Genomic DNA, 23087 nt, shown 5'->3' with positions numbered 1-23087 from the left:
TCTGCTCCTAAAATAAATTCCCAAGAAAGTGGCATAAAATATCAAAACAGCATTTTCAATCTCTGCCCAACAACATTTGCATCTCAGCGAGAAAGTGTGTAACTAGTGAGTAAACTGCCTCTTTGTCAAACATAAATGTGGCAAATTCTAAGGTGGCTCCTTCTCAACTAAATTGTCTCAGCATGCAGAGCAGTGGGGGGAATGTATGCTATAGGACACAGGTGAGAAGAAACATTCTTAATATTTTTCCAGGAGGGCATTATATTAAATTCCGGGGAGAAATGATGAGATGTTCGGAGTGAAATGGCACATTTTCCTTCAGAATCACCTACTCCATTTAAATGTGCGAGACGCTTGGAGAAGTGTGGCCAGGGTTCCAGGGGGTCGCCCACTGCAGCGTCCCCAGCCTCGCCTCCCTGCTCTCCCTCGCCGGGACCACGGGGTGGTAATGAATTCTGCAACATGACTCTGCTCCGGATTTCCACCGGGCCTGACCTCCCCTAGGCTCTCCCCGACTCCGCATACATGCTTTTCAAGAGACACAGTTTTGTCTTGTCTGGAGCGCAATGTAATTAGAAAGCAGTTTGGCCCACACACGCAGCTTCCCTGGTCACTTGGCACGGCCTCAGCCCGCCTCTGGCGGGACTGGTTTTGCTCTGCGCTGGCTGTCGTCCTGGCTGTCCTCCGGGATGTCTAGCAGCTCAGGGAGCTGGGCCTGGCCGATCGGAGCCCTGCCGAACCCGTGCCCCCGGGCCCTGTGCCTGTTCCCGGGAGGCCAGGTCACCTGATGCCAGTGCCCACCCACCCGTCCTGAGCGCAGACCCTCTCCCGAAGCATTCAGACCCTAGGCCCCCCTCCTTATGTAGCTCCCCGACTCTCCCTGAAGGCCCGAAATCCCAAGTCCTCATTCCCAAGTCAGAAGCCAGTTTTTCTCAGGGCTCTGCCCCCTGGCCCTGCCCACTGAGCTGCCCCGCCCTAGACATTGGGCTTCCTCCTTTCTGAGCTCAGTACCCTAACTCTGGCCTCTCACTCAGACACTTTCACAGCTTCCCAGAGGCTTTTTTTTTTTTTAAAGATTTTATTTATTTATTCACGAGAGACAGAGAGAGGCAGAGACACAGGCAGAGGGAGAAGCAGGCTCCATGCAGGGAGCCTGATGTGGGACTCGATCCCGGGACCCGGGGATCACGCCCTGAGCCCAAGGCAGACGCTCAATCACTGAGTCACTCAGGTGCCTCCAGTGCCCACTGTTTATTTCCACACTCAACTCCCCTTCCTCTGATCCTAGCATTGCTGCATAGCCAGATTACTTTTTCAAATACACAGCTTTGGTAACATTAAAAAGTCACCCCCCTGCTCACAGACCTTCAGTGCCTTCTAGGGGGCCCAGAGCTTCCTTAGCTGGGCATTCTGGCTCACTGCCTATTTATGTAAATAAAGTTTTATTGGAACACAGCCATACCCATCGGTTTACATATTGTCTATGGCTGCATTTATGCTACAGTGGCAGAGTGGAGTCGTTGTGACAGAGATCACATGGCTGGCAAAACCTAAAATACCGTCTGGCCCTCTAGCAAAAGTGTTTTGCTGACTGATCCCCACTCTAAAATATGGTCCCAAATTTCTTTCCCAGCTTCATCTCCTTGCAGCCTGGGCTTTCCTGCCTTTGCACCCTGACTTAAACCAGTCTACTCTGCTCAGAGCAAATTACCTACTCTCAAATGGCTCTCCTGACTACCATTTCATGTGATGTGTCCCTGTTTTGCACTCACCACTCAACTCGTCACACTTTGTCATGGCATTTTGCACATCAGACTTTTATTGTAAACACTAATGTGCAGGTCTTGTTGCATTCCCCTCCTACCCCAGTTGAGTCTCCAAGCTCCTAAGAACAGGAGCCATGTCTCAGGGGTCAGTAGTGTTTAGCCCAGCTCCCTGCTGACAATCATTCAGTGGATATGTGGAAACTTACTTGATTCAAAAACCAGGAGTTTTTTCTTCTACGGAAGTCCAGAATACTCAACATGCCCCTCTGGGGAAAGACAAGGTAGGAAAATGTGGCAGGAGTCGATACAACCTATTCCTCCCTGTAAGAAAAGATTCTTAGAGGAGGCAGGTTTTAAAAGCTTTGTGCTTTGTATGTTGGAGAAGGGAATGGAGTGACTCCAGAGGAAGGAGAAGAATTGGATCAGGATAATACACCAAAGGGAGGCTTTGCCTCCTCATCCATGAGGGCTCCACTGGAGGGAGCCATTTCAAGGATGTCATGGCCATGGGGCTGCTAATGAGTTGGGGGTGGGGGATGTTACATGAATTTTCAAAGAGAGGCTCCAAGTCCTTGTGAGTGAAAAGAACAGAGGCACCTGGGTGGCTCAGTTGGGTAAGCCTCTGTCTTCAGCTCAGGTCATGATCTTGGTCCTGGGATTAATCCCTGCATCAGGCTCCCTGCTCAGTGGGGAGCCTGCTTCTCCCTGCTTGTGTTCTCTCCCTTCTCTCTTGCTCTCTCTCTCTTTCAAATAAGTGAAATCTTAAAAAAATAATTAATTAAATAGAACATGTCTCATGAAGAGGTGTCTTGTAACAGGAATATTGGAACTGAAGTGATCTGATTGGGGGATGTTTGATCTCTGAGAATGGACTTTGTGTTGGGAGATGTATTCATTTCCTGTGGCTATTATAACAAATGATCATAAGCCAAGTCTCTTCTCTCACAGCTCTTGGAGACCAGAAGTCCAAAATCAATTTCAACTCAACCAGGGTTGCTCTAGAAGAGCATCTGTTTCCCTGCCTCTTTTATCTTCTGATGGATGCTGGCATTCCTTGGCTCATGGCAGCATCGTTCCAATTTCTGCCTTTGTGGTCACCTCCCTTCTCCTTTTCTGTGTGGGTCACATCTCTCCTCCTTTTTGTCAGAACATTTAAGGCCCCCTGGGACAACCCAGGTTAACCTCCCATCTCAAGATCCTTCACTTAATCCCCTTGTAAAATCCTGCTTTGCCTTGGAAAGTAACATTCATGGTCCCAAGGATTAGGAGCTAGAGATCTGTGGGGGTTCAATATATGGCCCACCAGAGAAGGCTACTAAAGAAAAGCAAGCAGTAGTAACTCACATGGGGAGTGAGGGGGGGCAGTGAGTGTAGTAGTGAGGGGAAGCAGTTTCAGAAGTAGGAGACACTGGGCTGGTTTGATACAGAATGAGGGGAGTAGGGAGGAATGGAGGTCAATAAATGAACATGTAAGCACAGTAATGTTCTTAGCACAGGGACCTTGATGTACCAGAGACACAAAGAGAAGAGTCTAGCTTTGCAGGAAGGTGAGTCATTGGTGGCAAAACATGACGTATGTAGGCAGAGGCAGGTCCAAGTTTCGTGGGGACCACAGCTTAGACAATCTTGAAAAGATGATTTTTCAAGAAAAAGAGTCTCCAATTACAAATATCAAATTTGTTAGGGAAGTAAACTTTTGTTTGGAATGAGAAATCACAAATCCACGCTGTGAAAAGCCTGACAAATGCCACAAGCATTACATGATCCAGGCAGTAACATATTTTTATTAGTTGCCTCAGGCCACTCTCTGACACTTCCACCCCCCAACACACATTTTGTGGTCTGTGTATATTCAAACACCTCTTTAAAAAACAATAGTTTTATAATATTTTCTACAGAAAGAAGACAAAGAGAATTCAGTTATTTCTTCCAGCATAATTGATCAGAATGGCGGTTCTTGTAATTGATAGGTTAGAAAATTTCATTCATCACTTCTAATACAATTCCCTTTTTTAGATTGTCATCAAACTTGGAAAAAACCTCTTTCAAGTCTCTTTCATATATGAATTGTTAAAAACATATCCCCTCCCTGCTGAGAGTACCATGATTTAAGAGTCGCCCTATAACTACAGGAATTTTGACCATTTCTATTTTGTGAAATTTTTGTTAAAAAGGAACCAAATGTATGGTGCACTCATAATCGTATATGCTGCATTATCAAATCCTATATAAATCCTAACAGAAGAGACCTTCCATTTTGGTTCAGCATTGATGAAAAGCAAAGTTTCCACTTGCAATTTTACACGTTTGATGTTTGAAAAAATTTACCACAGGCTAACTTATGGCTGTTATATTTCAAACCTTTTTTTCTTCTGCTACGTAGTGTAGGACCCTTTCATATGTCCTTCAGGTCTTCATGTTGCTGAGTTTCCACAGTGGGTGGTAGGAGTGTTCCCAGAAGTATTTCCGTACTGGGATGACCAGTAGTAACTTAGCTATGTTCAATAGAAACCGCAATCAACATAAATCTAACCCTCTATACCAATATTAAATGTATCCCCAACTCAACTTCCCCTTAGCAGGATTCCCCAAAATGCCCATGGGCCCTCTCATGCCATCCAAAACAAGGGGAGGTATGTAGACGCAAGTTGTAGTGGAGAGAGGTCTTAACTGATTTTAAGTTAAAATGTCTTACTTATCAGTTAAAATATCTGACTTCTGCAAATTTAAAAAAAGAAAAATCACATTAAGGGCCCTTCCCAGGGCCTTGGAAGAAGTCGGTACAAGCGAGCCACTCTGAAGCTGCATTAGGCTTCTTAGCTCCCCTGTGGATCTCCGGGTGGTGCGGGATGTTCACCGCTACTGCCCACGGCGTCACCACTACCACGTACGTTTCCTTCAGACCCTGAAATCCGTAAGGTCTGTTTAAGCAGCGTCCTTGGCCATCTGCGTAGACACCGACAGCCGGCGGGAGGTGACACAACCCGACAAGGACCGCAGCTTTCATTCGGGGTAACAGCGTTGAGAAGGGGGGATCGTGAAGCGAGCAGAGACGGCACCACCTGAGCACCACGAGTCCTCTCTCCAAACGTGCCGCCATCCCTGCTCCCCGCCCCCCGGGGCCCTGGGCCCACCCTCGGCTGTGGTCCCCGGGGTTTATTCAGGACCTGCACCAGGTAGGGCAAGGGATGCTTGACACAGAGACCGACTCCAGGGCGCTTCGGTGCAAGCGGGGCTAGAGCTGATGCGGCCACGGCTCCCAGGGAGGCCCGCCCGGAGCATCGGGGCTGCAGATGCTGCTGCAGGGAAAGGCCCTGGTCCTGCGCCCTAGAAGCCTGCGAGGTCTGCTCTTCGTCCCTCGGACATCTCCTCTCCCCTTTTGCGCTCCGAGGGCCCAACTGAACGGAGCCGCCACCTTTGACAGCTAACGGGCAATTCTCAGTCGAGGCCGGTTGATTTTGGAACCGATCCTGCTGTCAGTCCTGTAAAGCCTCGATTTCCTGACCTCTCGGTCATGATGACAAACCCGTCTGCTCTTGCTGCGAGTCACTGGAGGGGCTTCCTTGTAAAAAGCTGGTCCAAAGTTAAGCAGGGACGGTGCGAGAAAAGGATGCAGGTATCCGGCTGATCCTCCTCCTCCCCTTTCTTGTGACTTTGTTCCCCGGCCCAGCCGATGCACTAGAGGGCATGGTGCCGAGATACCAGGACGCAGCAAGAGACGCTGCCGGCTCTCTGTGGACCTGCAGCCGGTCCTCCGTCTTGCCATTTTATTTCCTATGAAAGTGATAACAGAGACGAGGGTTTTGCCTCTGCTGTGTGATCTCTTAATCCATAAGGAAGGGCAGTATTAAGACTTGAGATTCATAAATGGTTAGCTCCTGGGTTTTCAGGGAACATGAAAGTGCACTGGGTGAGCTCCAAGGGGGAGCCCAGCACTGCCACCGCCTTGAACCTTCTTCCCGGCGTGTCCTTCAGTCACACGGAGCCCTGAGCTGGGAGGATTGTGTGCTGACCCCAGAAGGAGGGTGTTTTGTTTTTGTTTTGTACTGTTTGTACATAGCTCCATTACTAAATATGCTTTACAAAGAACTGTGAGAAAAGTACCTATTTGTTATACTAACAGTATATAAGAGCAGTGAGGCTCAAAACTACATTTGCTTTAAGATTGGGGAATCTAGCTCGCACTGCTCAGGTGAGAGGGATAAGAAGATACACATTCTGTTTTTTTTTTTTTGTATCGCTGTTTCTGAACGTGTGCCAATTCAGATTTGCTTCCCCTGTACCACAATGGAGAAGGAAGGGATGTGCTTTTGGGGGGATACTTCTGGATGCTAAGAATGGGATAGCTGACCAAAAGTAGAGTTTGCTTCCTCACATAGCCAGACATCCTAGAGGTAGAGTGGTGCTAAGGATGGTTAATTTGGTGACTCAAGGACATCTTTTTGCTCTGCTGTCCTCTGGTGTGCCTTCTTATAGCCTCAAGATGGCTGCTGCAGCTCCAGGCATCACATCCTCATGCAAAGTGTGGCCAAATGCTTCAATATCTTATGTGAAGAGAGAAAGATCTTTCTTAGAATCCCCAGCAGACTTAACTTGTATCTCACTAGCCTATAGGGAGTCACTTCTTATGCTTCATATAATCATTGGCAAAGGGGAATAGAATTATCAAAATTGATTTAGTCCGGTGGTAGTCAAACTTCAGAATCAGAATCTCCTGGGGGCCTTGTTAAACTATAGATGGCTGTTTTCCACCACCAGAGTTCCTGATTTAATATTTTGGGGATAGTGCCTAATGAACTGCATATTTCTAATAAGTTGTCAGATTGTTCTACTGTTGGTCATCTGGGGATCACTCTTTGAGGGCTACTGGTTCCAACAGATCTTAATTCATTTTCTGGGGCTGGGGAAAAGTCATCTTCTCTGAATGGAGTGGAGTTAGAGGTAAATAGGGGAAAATATCAGGACAAAGTCAGCAGAAGAAAGTGTTAGGTAGGCACCCAGCTTTGTCCACCACATTTTCCTGTGTTTACTCCTATATTTTCTGAGCACATATCTAGACTCTTTTGGCTTATGTGGGAGGGACTATTGCAGATTAGATGATTTTACTGAAATATGTTGATTATTTTAATTCCCATGGCGGGTCTTTTTCCTTTGAGACTAACATAAATTCCAAGTCCATCAGTGTGTGCTGCTTAAATTATGTAGGACTTATGTAATTTGTTTTTCAGTCTCTATTACCTTTTGCCCTTTCCTGTAAACCATTATCAGTCCTCATGTTTGTTCGGTCATCCAAGTTATTAGATCCATCTTGGGTTCCTCACAACCCTCCTTAACTTTTAGCAACCTAAACACTCTGTGTCAGCAGCAAATTTTCCACAATGCCATTCACTTCATCCTCTAGGTCATTAATTAGTATATTAAGCTAAATCACTGAACTAGTAACTTGAACTTCAGGCATTAAGAGCATATGAAACAACTTACCAAGGGTGGAAGCAGCCTTAGATCAGTGTATCAATTTGCAATATTAGAAAAGGAAAAACCCATATTTGATTCTTCACTTGATTCCTTCCTGTGCAGTTTGCACTTTAGAGTTTACATATACTATACCTATATATAAATGTTTATATATATGAACTTCTGTAGTGTATATAACATATACATATGAATATATAGTCTAGAGTTTTCACATATACATATATAATTATAAAAGATAAGCTTGGAAAGTCCTGTTGAAAAGTCGGTGTACAGGCTTACCATGGAAAGATTTGGTGATGCTGAATTTAGAAAGTTGTTTTGGGAGACACCCTTTGATTCTATGCCCCAACAGCTAGCTACTTGGTATCAGATCCCACCATTAGAGAGCCACCCTTTGGAGTATATAAACATCTCTTTTAAAATGAAAGTGTCGGGCAGCCTGGGTGGCTCAGCGGTTTAGCACCCCTCAACCCAGGGCATGATCCTGGAGTCCCGGGATCGAGTCTCACATTGGGCACCCTGCATGGAGCCTGCTTCTCTCTCTGCCTGTGTCTTTGCCTCTCTCCCTCTCTCTCTCTCTCTCATGAATAAATAAATAAAATCTTTAAAAATAAAATGAAAGTGTCTTTTGAAAAGTGAAGGGAGTAGCCCTAGTCATAGAGACCCACCTGAGTGTGAATCCATTAAGTAATCCTCATTCCTCCCAACTGTCATCTACACAGAGAAGGGATGGAGGGATGGAAGCAAGGCATAGGTTAACCTGAGACTCTGGGGAAGCAAACCTCACTAGGAGGAAATTTCCAGCAGGTCTTGGGTAGCTGAGGAGGTAGGAGTGGGAACTGGGTGTGGGAGTTGAAAGGAAAAAGGCTTCAGAAGGCAGCCTATCTCTCACACTTTGAGAGTTCAGTAACTCAGCATGAATCTTAATAAAGTTTAATAACAGTTCTTGGGGTGTTCTTATTAGCTTTCCTCCAAGGAAGGAATGTAATACTTTAACCTCAGAACCAACTTTTTCTTTGTCACCTCCTGGTCATGTCTGTTTGTAAAGCCTCGTCATAGGACTATCTCCACCACAGGGCATAAGAGGAAGAAACTAAGGTGGGAGGAATTTTGGGTGATTCATCAAAGGTCATATGGTTAATGACAGAGCCAAGATTCTTGTGGTCAGTGCTGTTTCTGTCATATCATGTTGTCTATAGGATCCGGACTGCTGTGGTTGGTTGTGCAGACTGTGCACTGCACAAAGGCACCCAGCTGATGGGTGACAGGGCACCATGAGCCAAGGAGGCCTCTTTTTGTAAGTAGCACAAAAGCTTCCAATGTACTAGTAGGGGCCTTGCTCATTATTTGTTATTATGAGGTAACTCTCAACAGACCTGAATTCTTAAGTGTATATTAGAGTTATTTTTATAAAATTGGTGCCTGCAGGGCCGGTTCTAGGTATAAGGATGCTTGGATTTCTCAGCACCTTCCTGCATGATTTTGCTGTCCCGAGTCTTGCCTCCTCTACACCCAGGATCCACCACCGCATTGCCTCAGCAAGATTAGCCCTGTTTTATAACAGCCCTACTGATGTATAATGAACAAACAATAGACTCAATATATTTAAAGTGTTCAATTTGACAAATGTTGAAATATGTGCACACCCATGAAGCCATCACCACAAAGTGATCCACCTGTCCGCCACCCCCAAAACTTTCCTTCTGTCCCTTTATAATCTCTCCTTCACCCCTTCCTCTTGTCTCCATGGATCCTTGATCTGCTTTATATCACCCCAGATCAGTTTACATTTGCTAGAGTTTTATGTAAATCAAATCATACCGTGTATGCTGTTTTTTATTTGGCTTCTTTCACCAGCGTATTTATTACGAGCTTTGTCCATGTTGTAGTGTGGATTAATACATTATTCCTTTTCTTAAAAAAAGATTTTATTTATTCATGAGAGACACAGAGAGATAAATAGAGACATAGACAGAGGGAGAAGCAGGCTTCATGCAGGGAGCCCGATGTGGGACTCGATCCCTGGACCGAGATCATGCCCTGAGCCAAAGACAGCCACTCAACCGCTGAGCCACCCAGGTATCCCTACATTATTCCTTTTTTTGTTGCTGAGCTGTATTCCACTGTGTGGACGTGCCGTAGTGTGTGTATCCATTCACCTGATGATGGACACTTGGGTTGTTTTCAGTGTTGCTATGTTTTCTTGCTTGCTTTCCTCTCTCTCTCTTTCCTTCCTTCCCTCGTTTCTCTTTCTCTCTCACTAATACAAAGAAGGCTGCTGTAAATATTTGCCTTCAAGTCTTTGTATGGGCGCGGGCATTTATTTCACCTGAGTAAATATCTAGAGGTAGAACGGCTGGATGGTATGGTAAGTGTATGTTTAACCATTTAAGAAGGTGGCAAACTGTTTCCCGAGTAATTGTACCATTTCATATTCCCAACACTTAATATGGTCAACCTTCTTTAGACATTCTAAGAGATGGCACAACACTATCTCATTGTGGTTTTAATGTGCATTTCCCTAATGAACAATGATGTTGAGTATTTTTTAATGTATTTATTTGCTATCCATATATCTTCTTTGTTCAAGTCTTTTGCTCACTTAAAACTGCTTGCTTTATTATTACTGCGTTTTGGGAGTTATTAATATATTGTGGATATCAATTCTTTATCAGATACATGATTTGCAAACATTTTCTCCTACTCTGTGCCTCACCTTTTCATTTTCTTAACAATGTCCTTTAAAGAGCAGTTCTTAATTTTGATGCAGCCCAATTAATTTTTTTATGAGCGTGTTTTATTCTTTTGGTGTTGGATGTAAGAAAGCTTTCCCTAACCTGAGGCCACAAAGATTTTCTCTTCTAGAAATTTCATAATTTTACTTTTACATTTAGATTTCTGCTCCATTTTAACTTATTTTTTTGTCCATAGTACAAAGGTGGGACAGAGTTAATTTTTTGCATAAGGATAGCTGACAGTTCCATTTTTATGAGTTGAAAACATTAGACTTTCTTCCCTGAATTGTCTTTATACCTGTGTAAAAAATCAATTAACTATATTGGTGTGAGTCTACTTTGGACTGTTCATTTTTTTTCTATTGATCATATTGTCTATCTGACACCAATAGCATATTATCTTAATTACTGCATTCTGTTCCATTGATCTATTTATCTACCTTGATGTCAATATTACAGTATCTTAATTACTGAGGCTTTATAATAAATATCAAAGTAAGGTAATATAAAATCTGGTTTTCCTAGGTCCCTTACATTTTCCTATGAATTTTACAATCAGCTTGTCACTTTCTACAAAAAAAAAAAACAAAAACAAAAAAATAAACTCCACAAAATGAATTTTGATTGAAAATGCATTTTTTTTCTCGTGGTTAATTCAGGAGCAATTTGACATATGAGTTATTTTGAGTCATTGGATCAGTGACATCAGTCAATCACTCCATTTATTTTGATCTTTCATTTCTCTCAGCAGCATGTTGTAGCTTAAGTGTATAGATCTTATACATGTTTTGCCAGATTTATCCCTAAATATTTTACATTTTTATGCTATTTTCAAAGGAATTTTGAAAAACTTCAATAACCAATTGTTCCTTGGTAGTATATAAAAATAACCAAAAAAAAATAAAAATAAAAAAAAAATAAAAAAAAATAAAAATAACCAATTTTTGTATATTGATCTTGTATCTTTATTATCCTCTATTTCTGGAGTTCTTTCTCCATATGGTTCTTGCCTCTCTGGCTGACTCTAGCCGCGTTGACCTTCCCAGACTCCCTCTGTGTCTCCTTAACTCAGGGAGATCGCTGGGACCTGCATGGCTTACCCTTCTCTTCCCATGGCTTGGAAACTCTGCTGTGCGGTTAGGCAATTGTAGGGTTCACCTCGTTTGTTTTTCATCTCAAAGACTACTCTCTTTTATTGCCTAATGTCCAATGTCTTTCCAATTCTTGTTTCATATATAGTACTTTGTTTTCAGTTACTTCAAACAGGTGGGTAAATTCAGTCCTTGTTAGTCCATTTTGGCCGCCCTATTTTAAAACCTTTGTCTTGAATTAAAATATGCTGAGTTCTGTTGTCTCTCTTTTAGGCCTTCTTTTCTCTTAAATGTAGCAATTCATCAAAGAAGGCAGCCAGAGTGTGTGATTAAGAGCATAAAAATTGAGGCTACATAGGGTAAAGTTTGATATTCATTCTCATGGTTTGACCTTGAGCAAGATGCTTAACCCTTCCAGTTTCAGGTTCCTCCTTTATAATTGGGGTAAAGTGGCAGTTAATTTAATGTGAACATGGCTAGGCTGTGGTGCTCAGTTGTTTGGCCAAAACTAGTCTAGATGTTGCTGTGAAGATATTTTGTAAATAGGATTAATATTTACAATCAGTTGACTTTAAAGATAGATTACCCTTGATAATGTGGTTGGGCCTCATCCAATCAGTTGAAGCAAAAACTGAGATTTCTGTGGACAGGAGGCATTCTGCCTCAAGACTCTAACAGAGAAATCCTGCCTGGGTTTTTATCCTGCCCTGTAGATTTTGGATTTAAGACTACAGCTGCAGCAACTCTTTGCCTGAGATCCCAGCCTATCAGCCTGCCCCATAAATTCTGGACTTGCCAGTCTCCACAATCACATGAGCCAGTTCATTCAATAAATCTCTCCAAGTGGGGCATTGTTATGATCAGTTCTTTTGTTCCTTTTCAGTCCTCTTTCCCATACTACCCTTGCCATGCATTTATTTTAAAAAGTAAATGTTTCTGACAACTTAGATGTGTGGGATTTCATTTTCTCATTTGCTGAGGGTTATCTTCCATAAGCTGGAATGTACTGGCAATCTGTTAAAATGAAATAAATCTTCTCTTAAAGTGTATCAGTTTATATATTAAACAAATGCACATATGCAGGTGCAACAGTGGAGGTCAATGGGCAAGTGACAGATCTTATTTTCCTACAAACTTCAGGTTTTCACACTAGGTTTCTTTACAGAGCTGCCCTGAAATTTCTTCCTCTTTGCTCCACCTTCTCCCATCACAGACGCAGCCACTGGGGCTTGTGGGTCACAGCCAGGAAACCAGAGTCGGGGGAACCCACAGCAGCGGCAGAGTGAGTTTGGACCGATTAAGGAGGGCGAGATCAAACCCCACAGTTTTATACTGAACAATCCAGGGCAATCAATACATTTCAGCCTGATTTACACTCCACCAAGCAAGACTTAAGGGCTTCATCTTTCCACTCTGGCACTGAGGGAATTAAGAGAGTAGGAGAGAAAAAATAAATAAATAAATAAATAAATAAATAAATAAATAAATAAATAATAAAAATAAAAAAGAAAGAGAGTAGGAGAGGAATCTTGTAAACCATGAGAACATCCTTTTGCTAAAAACATTTGAGTTTTTCTTCTTACAGTATTATCTACGCCATTAGCATAACACTAAAAACTGGTATTTCTGGCAATGTGTCTCACTAATAAGCATCTAAACAGAGATTATGAAATGGGACAACTTTAGGCAGAAAATCTGTGTGGATCTTCACTCTATTAACCTATTTGCTCGAGTAGATGTATGTATGAATTCAGTTATAGATATAGTAACTTAAATAATGGATGAGCTCTTACCATGTTCTGTAGACAAAGGGATTTAAGCAACAGGAGACAAGGCAATAGTATTTGTCCTAGTAAACATGTATCATTTGTAGCAAAGGGAAATAAATGGAGAATAATGATAGGAAAATAATAGATATTTAATTTCTCCAGTGTTCTTTTTCGATTTGCAGTGGATTTTGGAAATTAAAATGTGTAAGCCAAAGTGGTTGCAGTTTTAAGTTCTATGGCATTCTGACATGTGACTATTTTGTAACATGAAATTTGAAGTTTCTTGCTTTAGAAAAAGACAAGATGAGACGCCTGGGTGTCTCAGTGGTTTAGCGCCTGCTTTTGGCTCAGGGTGTGATCCTGGAGTCCCAGGATCAAGTCCCACATCAGGCTCCCTGCATGGAGCCTGCTTCTGCCTCTGTTTCTATCTCTCTCTCTCTCATGAATAAATAAATAAAATCTGAAAAAAGAAAGAAAGAAAAAGACAAGACAATGAAAATAGTCTCTCTTATAACCCAAGGATGAATTTTAAAATGGTGCTTGATTTATTCATTTAACCTTCATGATTTGATTCATGCTATGAAACTGGCACAAACCAACACTAAATGAGCAATTTTCAGAATAAATTTAAGATCAAAAGCCTTGGTAGAGAGGCAGCTATACTGTATATCACTTGGTAAATCTCATTTCCCTGAAACTTCTGACTTTCTTTATGCTTTTATTGGCTTTTTCTTGCCAGTTTTCAGTCTCCATAGTTGAGTCATTATGACTGTTAAAAAGAAAGCCAACACTCATGCAAAACCATAGAAGAGAAGACTAGATTAATTTTGAAATTATAGACGCTCCAGGAAACAGTAAAGTTAACATACCTGGTATAAAACATACTTGGACCACTTTCATATTTAATGAAAAATATATTCCACTGGGTATTAACACTAAACAACATTACCTAGAAATCCATTAATAGCTTTGCAGCTTATTGGAAGATGGAGACTTTACTATTCCCACCGTTGTAAAGCATTATATAAAAATGCCTTTAAATCTCCAAAACTAATGCTGAACCCATGCCAAATTACTACCCACCCCCAATCAGTGAAATACACCATGAAATGAAAATATGAAAATTTCAAATATCTGTACAGGGATGTTACAAATTACATAGACATTAAATCATTGAGTATAAGATGGATCTATGGCCAGAAGATTCTCTAAAGGGGACAAAAGATTTATTTAAAGGGCCAGTGGATCATAGGACACATAGTGGTTTGTAATATGTTCAGTAAATTGTTATGTTCTCACTTCAGGGAATCTGAACTCTCTAATTTCTTCTAAACTGAATTTTGGTTGTTCAACAAAACCAGATATTACACTGCACTAAGAAATAACCTAATAAATAGTGATAAAGACTTTTTTCCCCCCCTTCCTTGTGAAACTTCTCTGGAATTTCCTGCTTCTTTTTTATGCAAGTAGATTTTTTTTCCATCTTTCTTCTGAGGCTGATTAGTTTGTATCATTTTTGGACGTGTATTTTTCTTTAAAAATATCAGATTAAAACATTTTTAGCCTCACATTGTCTCATAAAGATTATGCTCTGATTAAAACCAGACCCAGATTGTAGGGCTTTCATTTTTTTCTGAAACACAAACAAGAGAAATTTCAATGAAAACATTCCATTTCCCACCAGAGACGCTGCCAATGGTAATCCAGGTATTACCCTATCTGCAAATATGCATCCAACACACAAGGCCTGCATGGAAGTATTTTAAAAGCTTAACCTAAGATTTTCATATTAAGGATGGAATGCAGTATCTTTTGATTCCTTAAACCTCTAATTTTGAGGAAAGGCACCTTTTCAAATGATCTGGATAATGAGCTGGGGCTGCTAACAGGTATCCATTAAATAATGAGCTCACTGTTTCCCTTTTTCAGTCCTCCTTAAAAGTGGGGAAATTGGGGCACCTGGATGGCTCAGTCGGTTGAACATCCAGCTTTTGGTTTTGGCTCAGGTCATGATCTCAGGGTCCTGAGATCAAGTCCCATGTTGGGCTCCGCATTCAGCAGGGTGTGTGCTTGAAGATTCTCTCCCTCTGCCCCTTCCCCTATTCACACTCTCTCACTCTCTCTAAAATAAATAAATAAAATCTTTTTAAAAAGTGGGTAGCTAGCACCCAAAGATGCAAGAGAAAGGATGTTCACTGCAGCGTTGCTTGGAAGGCATGCTAGTGGAGGGGGTAAGAGTAGAAGCCCTGGAGACCAGATGCCTGGTAATGGATTCCTGTTCTGCTGCTACTTACTACTTCATGTGATCTTGGCCAAACTAGTTAAACCTTAGTTTCCTCATCTGTAAGCAGAACTAATAGTAGTAGCTAGTTCTTAAGGTTGAAGTGAAATGTGAGATAACGGTTTCTCATATCCCTAGCTCCTACAATATTGACTGGCACATAATAAATATGTGGCTCACTAAATGTGTGTTGTTGAATAAACACAGGCATTGCAAGAATGTCCAGCAAATAGCTGGCACTCAGATGGTGGTTATCATTATGTTATATCCATACCATGAGATATTAGGCAGTAATTTTAAGACTTTATGTATCAAAATGTAAAAATAAATTTTAAAATTTTAAAACAAGATATACATTTTCAAAAGTATAAGGTGCTATAATTTTATAAGACAATAGCTAAAATGTACAGACATGTACAGTATGTATTTTTATGTATACATATTCATGCACATAAAACCATCTCTGGAAGCATCCACAGACAAGTAAGTGGTATCCTTATTTTCCTTTGCACACTTTTCAGTACTGTTTGACTTTTGGCCACTTGCCTATGTGGCAGGTTGGTTTTCTGGCAGCAGATTCTGAGCTGAGGTTAATTCACAGGACATTTTTTATGAAATTCTGTTATAGGGGAAGGGGAAGAAGCAGAATTGGGCAGAATTTGATCTGTTATTGGTTCCCAACAAAGGCCTCAGTCAACTCTCTGGGGAGTTCTGAAGTTGGGGTAGCCCCTCAGAGTTGTCCTGAGATGCCCTTCATACCTTCTATTGATCAATCACTGGATGCTGGCTGACCCTGGAAGAAGGGGGCCCTCCTGTGAGGTAGTATTCTTCAACTGAAGCAAAACCCAAAGAAAACTGACAGGGCCTTTTAGTACATTCCCAGAAGCTGAGGAATAAGCCCTTTCTTCTTAAAGAAGATTCAGGTAGTCCATGATGGTATCCAGGACATTATTTGTTATTTCAGTAAATGAATGGTGCAGCTATCAAGGACTTTAATTTCCAGTCTCAATTATGAAAACACTGGGCAAGCCCAACCATGGGGGATAGGCAGCCTTTGTGGTGTGACTCAATGGGTGCTGCAGGGCTACCTGCCCTTACCTCCCAAGGTTTCCTACACTGCTCTGCCAAAAAAAAAGGTGACATTTTAACACTTTGCTGAGGGATGGTTTAAGCCATGCATCCTGGAAGACGTTTATGAATACTAACTGCCTTCACAGGTTACTCAATAATTATTACCTATCAACAATTCAGGAGTGCAAGAACTGGCCAGTAGAGAACTAGACTTTGAAATTTCCAGTTTCTCTAGTTTAGACCTTATAAATATTAGTAGGAGTTTAGGGTAAGTTCTCTGGGAAACCAAAGGAGCATATATATAATACAGAGCAGTATTCTACAAAATGAGATATACATATTCCAGAGGATACAAAAGACATCCACTGACTCTCTGTTTGTAGCAAAGACATTTGCTATGGAAAAGAAATTTGATGGTTTTTATATATACATATTTTTGTCTTTGAAAAAGGAATAACAAGGAAGACTACCCAATATTTAATAAACAAATGGAGATTGGCCCCATCATCAGTCCATAAGCCAAACTAAACTGCCTCATCTCAAGCACAGTAGAAGAGAAAACTCTAATTCTTTGACCCAACTGACAATGGCAAAGACACCCTTGCTTCTAGCATCTTGTAACATTTTGCAGTTAACTCATTCTTGGTTAAGTGGAATGACAAATAATATGATTTAGTTTAAGCTAAATAAATCTTCACAGAATTATTATGCAGCACTAACCAATGACAATTTTGGTAACACAGTATCCTGGATTGGATCCTGGAACAGAAAAGGGGCAATGATGGAAGATTTGGAGAAATGCAAATAGAGTCGGTAGTTAATAATACTTTACTAATGCTAATTCCTTAGTTTTAGTTAACTAAGGAACTATCAATTAGTTTTGATAATTATGCTGTGGTTATAAGAGGTTAACTTTAAGGGAAGCTGCGTGAAGCCTGTATGGGAATTCTGTTTTGGGTCAGCAATTCATCTGTAAACCTGAACTACTCTCAAATTAAAAAGGTCTTTCTAAAAACCTTTTTGAAATATAGCTTTTTTTGTTTGTTTGTTTTTTGCATCCATTATTAACAGTGAATGTTGACCTCAGTGTATAGTGTTTCCCTACAATATTAGAAAACAAAATTATCATGACTAACAAACTACTTGAAATGAATATATATAACATATATATTGGTTTATATATGAATATATTATATATATACTATATATATTATATATATATAGTATATATATATTGGTTTCATTGGAAGTGTAAAGTTGTGTGATTCTCAATTCAGGATTTTAAAGCAATTTACTAAACTTTTATACATATTTTATTTATTTATTTATTTTTTAAAGATTTTATTTATTTATTCATGACAGAGAGGCAGAGACATAGGCAGAGGGAGAAGCCAGCTCCCCGTGGAGAATCTGATGTGGGACTTGATCCCAGCACCCTGGGATCATGACCTGAGCCCAAGGCAGATGCTCAACCACCGAGCGACCCAGGTACCCCTTTACACATAATTAAAAGCTACATTTGGGATTTCTTATCTGACAGAAAATATACCATTAGAAAAACTGCAGGAGAGAAATAATTTACATAAGGCAATGGTGAAATATTACAATGCTCTTTTAGTTAGAAAACCCTGTAGAGGACATAGTGTTAGTAAAAATCACCCATTGCAGATGGTAGCTGAATGAATGGTCACTGATGAATCAAAGTTGATATACTTCTAACATGACTCCATCATTGAGCTGCTTGACTCCATTTCAATAATGGAACACATGCAGAAATGCTTCTACATGGTCTGCCAAAGGAAAGATGTACCAAAAAAAGACTCATACTCATCAATGAATGGCTTCTTTAATTAAGAAGAAATGAGGCTGGTATGTATACTTCATAGTATACTCCTCATGGGATGACAGGTTTGACAGAATTTAAAAAGAGAAGACACCAAGGAAAAATGCACAGACCTGTCCCTCCTATGACATTCATTGACTGATTGAGTCACAAGGATGTCATTGCAGCAAAACAGCTGAACCAAAAATCCACAAAATGTCATCAATGTGATTACTTGAAAGAAAAATAGGAATGGAATCTTAATGAGGATAAAATCTTTTGTGTCCATAGAGGGTTCTAAGTTATCTCATGGCAAAGCCCTTAAGAATATTATTGAACTTGAAATAGTCATTATTCTTTCACAAATACAAATGTTCCTAATATGCTGGCTTTTTTTTATGGTTATAAGGATTTGACATACAATCCAGCAAATATTTTCAAAAAATTAAATATGCTTAATCTGTCCATTTGAAATAAAGGTGAGGAGAAAATTACATAAAATGAGTGAGTAATACAAAGTAATAACTTCTGAGAGAAATCCATGCTACAGAAAAGCATTTTGAAAATGAATGTTTAGAAATACTAATTTATATGGTTTTTATTGGCAGAAACAAATATAAAAACTATCTACACAACATCTAAGAATCCTAGAAACAAAATTTTCCAACATGCCCCCAATTTTTTCAAATGAATTTTATCATGCTTTGAATATGTTTGTTAGATAATGTAAATGTCACACTTCCCAGTTAATTTGCCACAACATCCATTTGACATCAAGAAAATTGGAAATTTACTAGCCCTTAAGAAACCTTGGGATGAGGAGTAGATGGAATTTAAAATATCAGTATCATAATTTAGTAAATGTAGTAAAAAAATTCACTTCTACCACTTGACTCTGCATACTTTGGTGAAGCATATTTTCATTTATTATTTTGAAGTAATAAAATATAGCGAGCTCAAAACCAACATCACAAATTATTTTTGACAGTGTCAAACCAAAATTTCATTAATTGGATTTTTTAAATCTTGTTTCAGCATTTTTCCTTTTCAAACATTTATGTTAAGTATTTTTAAATGTTTGTAATATGTTAACATTAAAGCACATATAGTATATAAATACAGATATTAGTATTAAATACTTTTATTTAAAGTATGTACATATATGGGAAGCCCATGCTCAAAAGATTTTTACTGATAGGGATGCATGATATGTAGTCTTGTATAGAGGACAGCAAATCAGAAACAGCAAAGAAAACAGGCTACTTTAACCCTTTATAAAATCTGTTGGAGAAAACAATGTTCCCCACAATACATGTAACAAACCAATCCTAAACTGTGCATTCATCCTCTCGTGCCAGGCAAACAACATTGGAAAGCTAGTTACATAAGTATCTTCACAATTATTCAGCAATGTCATCATCCATTTGTCTTTGGTTAAAAGTGACGTTGGTGGAATGGCATTCCAGAGATACCTATTGAGCAGGAACCTAGTGTAGACTCAAGAGTCTGGACTGTCCACAAGCACTGTGAAGTGTTAGGAAGTCATTCCTCATTTGGAAGACGAGGAAGGGCAAGCTCTAGAGACTTCCTTGACTTGGCCAATGGAACAGGTGGCTCACTGATCAGGACTAGGACCTTCCCAGGCTCGTCTTGTCCCTAGCTGGTGCCCCTTTTGGGTATGCTCTGCTCAGGAAGTGAAAATCTGCTGCCCACCCAGTTTGATATGAGCAGATGGGAGAAAAGCAACGGATCCAAAGTTTCAGCTCAAATCACTCTTCACTTGCAAAATATCCTCTGAGTTTTCTGGTGAGACTAATGGCCTCATTGCTTTATAGAGCTAAAGACAAAAGGTTATTGTTGGGTTTGTTAGTGTCGCCATGTTGCTAGGAGAGCGGCTGCAATGGAATTTACCACGCAACACTAGCTTTATTTCCGCAGTACACCCCGGCCATGTGTAAAGGACGCTGCCTGTGTGCAAGGGGAGTGAGCCGAGGCATCACAAGGCCAAGACAAAACACCAAGTGAAAGGGCAGATTTCCTCTGAACCTTGGTTGGAGAACACACCAAGACCAGCACCCTGGCCCCGAGATCACAATAGGGCTCCTATAATTTTTAAAAATAAGCATACATTGCAATTTCCAATGTTATCCTCTTTTTGCTTTTGTGCTCGCCAAGCCTGCTCATTTCTCCTTGACAACAGTTCAAACAGCAGTAAGGTGGGCCTGAAATACATATGAACACATTTCTTTGGAAATAGGTAGCAACCTGGCCCTAGGTTGGAATTGCTGGCCTTGGGAACTGTCTCCACTCATTCATGAGAGCGGGACAGTAGCCCGAGCACCTTGTTGATCAGACGGGTAAATGCAGAGCAAGAGGGTGGCAGAGGTTGCAGATGAACGAACAGATGCTCGGCGTGTAAGGTAGGTGACAACGTGCTAACAGTGTGCTGGAATCGAGAGCGCATACTTTCTCTTCTAAGCACCAGAATTCCAAACGCCACACACTTTCCTTTCTTATTTACATCTCAGAAAATATGCCTCCAAATGTAATGTGTGCATATATACACACATATTTTCAGAGTGAGAGAAAACAGAAAGAATAAAAGGGAGATTTGACTCACCAGCTAACATCTTTCAAATGTTTGAAAACTGCCACTGGGAAAGCAGAATAGCTCTTGCCTAGAAAATATCACATATTTTAATGTAAAAATATTCCTTCACTTTTTTGAAGGGGAGGGAAACCTCTATTATAAAATCCCCCAATGGTGACCATAGTTGCTATTTCTGGAGCCTTCCTCCTGTGGGAAAATGTGAGGCCCTTTGCCCTGGGGCCACGGGCTAAAGGGCATAGCCATGTGCTCTCACACCTGCTAGAGAATTCTGAGCCCAGCCCAGTGAGGCTCAGGGAATGATGCTTGCCAAGGCAGACCCTATCCCCAGGTAAAAAAAAGAAAACAAAAGGGGGCCAGGAAGGATTGCAGGGCAGCTAGAACTATGGGAAATCTTCCACTTCAGATTCTAGGGGCGAGTGGGGGTCGGGCACCCCCCAGGACTCAGGCCTGCCCAGCTGGTGGTGGAGCACAGCCCACAGCCCTTGCCCACTGGCTGCCCTCCGCTGGGCCATGCTGTGCTCCAGCTCACAAGCTGAGGGAGGGGGGCATGGCTCCAACAGAACGTGGGTCCTCCCTCTTCAGAACCTTCCCTCGGGGAGGACCTGCCAATACTCACAGTTTTTGCATCATGGCTGTCCCAGGGAACAGTGTATTGGTGTGGTCTCTGGGATCATGGATTGACTCCAGCCCCTGTCCAGCTGCCCAAGGGCTGAGGGGGTCAATTTATGCATATACCTATTCACCCCATTGTAACAGAGGTTTGGGAAGCTCTGGTTCACACTGCAGCCCTATCTTTATTTGAGGAATGAAGGTTTTTGTCCCCCATTAAAGGAGTTGGAAGGGTGTGAGCAGTTTGTCGGTGGCCCTGAAGTCACAGTCAGATTTGTCATGTTGTATAGGCTGCCATGGTGTTTTCCTGTCTCTGGGAAGCAGAGGCAGTACAAGGACTAATAAAAGAGAAGAATGTAGTCTTGTGGGGGCTTGGAGATCCTGGGGTAGGTGTCCCAAGTTGAAGAGGGCACCCCAAGTGCCTGCCCTATGCCAGGGATAAGGAAAGAGAAGTGCCTAGAGGCTTCAGCTGCTTAACTAAGCACTTTCTTCCTGTGAGGGGAGAGAGACCACAGAAGGAGCCAATGAGCTGCCTCACCTCCATCCCAGAACCTGGGCCCAAGAGGAAATGGGTTGGAAGCTCTTGGAGCATCTCATGGCTTCCTGGTGCAGACATTACTCTGTCTCCATTGTGTTCCCACAGGGGTGTCCCAGGGGCTGCCCTCTGCTCACCTCCAGGGAATTCCACCACTGGGGAGGAGCAGCTGGCAAGGTGTGTGGTGGAGAATGAGAACGTGAAGGAATATGAGTGAGCCAATCTACAGAGGATGAACACATGGAACATGCTATAAGGAAGGCCTCGCATTTTCTCGAACAGTCTTGGGCAAAGAGGAAGTAGTTTCACTCACTTGCTGTAAGTCGTTGCCCCCATAACAACAAGCTATGAAATTAGGAGATTTATGTAGCTCAGAGATTCAGGGAGCATGGTTCTCATTTAAGATTGTTGTAGTAATTTCAAAAAGCAAGATATCTCCCAGCCTAAAAGGCAAAATTTTATATTTCCAACAGCTTTATCAGAATGAAGCAGGCTTCATGAGACAATTTTTTTCATCTGCTGTCTTGACTGAATCTACCAATAATGGTGCGACTAGTCAAGACCAGTGGGTCAGAGCTGGAGACAGGCAACCCAAACCAACAACTGTGGAGTTTTCTGACCGTTCCCCAGGAACATTCTCCTTCGAGTTCATTTCAGATGATCATTGCCATCAGGTGAGTTTTCTCACCTCCTCCACTGTCCTCATCTTTTCTAATAAAAACTCAATTACTTCAAGATTTCATGACCCATGAAGTCCTCAGCAGGGTTGGGTTGCCACGGAACAGGCAGGGTGGCCAGGAAGGATCCAGGCCCAGAAATGAGGATAGCAGATCCTAGAGCCCCTATGAGCCAGAGAGGCTGGTGGCAGGGACCTGGGAGAAGCAGAGCCCAGAAGAGGGGCCTCGGGCAGGTACACGGGGCCTGGGACAGCCACACTCCGAGTCCAGCAGGTCCCACAGTGGAGAGGTGGCTGAGAAGGAGACATAGGACCCAAGCTGGGAATCAGCCAGAGACTAGGGGAGCCCCCTGGGCACCCGTGGATGAACGGAGAGCCTGTCACTGTCACACATCACCCTCTGTGCCTAGATCGAGTCCTAAGTCAGAGGCTGGGTCCCCCAGGGGTGCTGCAGAGCCCATGGGTTGGAGCCCGCGGTGGCCATACAGCAGGCCCATGGAGGGTCAAAGGGGGGTTTAAATGCACGGCAGTTCCGGGGCCATGCGTGTGGGCACCCCTGTTCTCCGGTGACTATGGTTGCCACCTGGGTCACACTGTGAATCTCTATGTGGCCAGGGACAAGGTGGAGCAGAAGGTATACAGTTTT

General features: G+C 41.9%; 1 protein-coding gene across 1 annotated transcript in view; it reads right to left on the bottom strand.

The window, feature by feature from the left end:
* The window catches only part of ZNF438 (zinc finger protein 438), a 402160-nt gene that overhangs the window by 266802 nt on the left and 112271 nt on the right, over positions 1-23087 (bottom strand). The window lies entirely within an intron of this gene.

Source organism: Canis lupus, chromosome 2 (genome assembly GCF_003254725.2).
Source record: "Canis lupus dingo isolate Sandy chromosome 2, ASM325472v2, whole genome shotgun sequence".
In the NCBI taxonomy this organism is placed as follows: Eukaryota; Metazoa; Chordata; class Mammalia; order Carnivora; family Canidae; genus Canis; species Canis lupus.
This window is presented reverse-complemented; position numbering and strand designations above follow the sequence as displayed.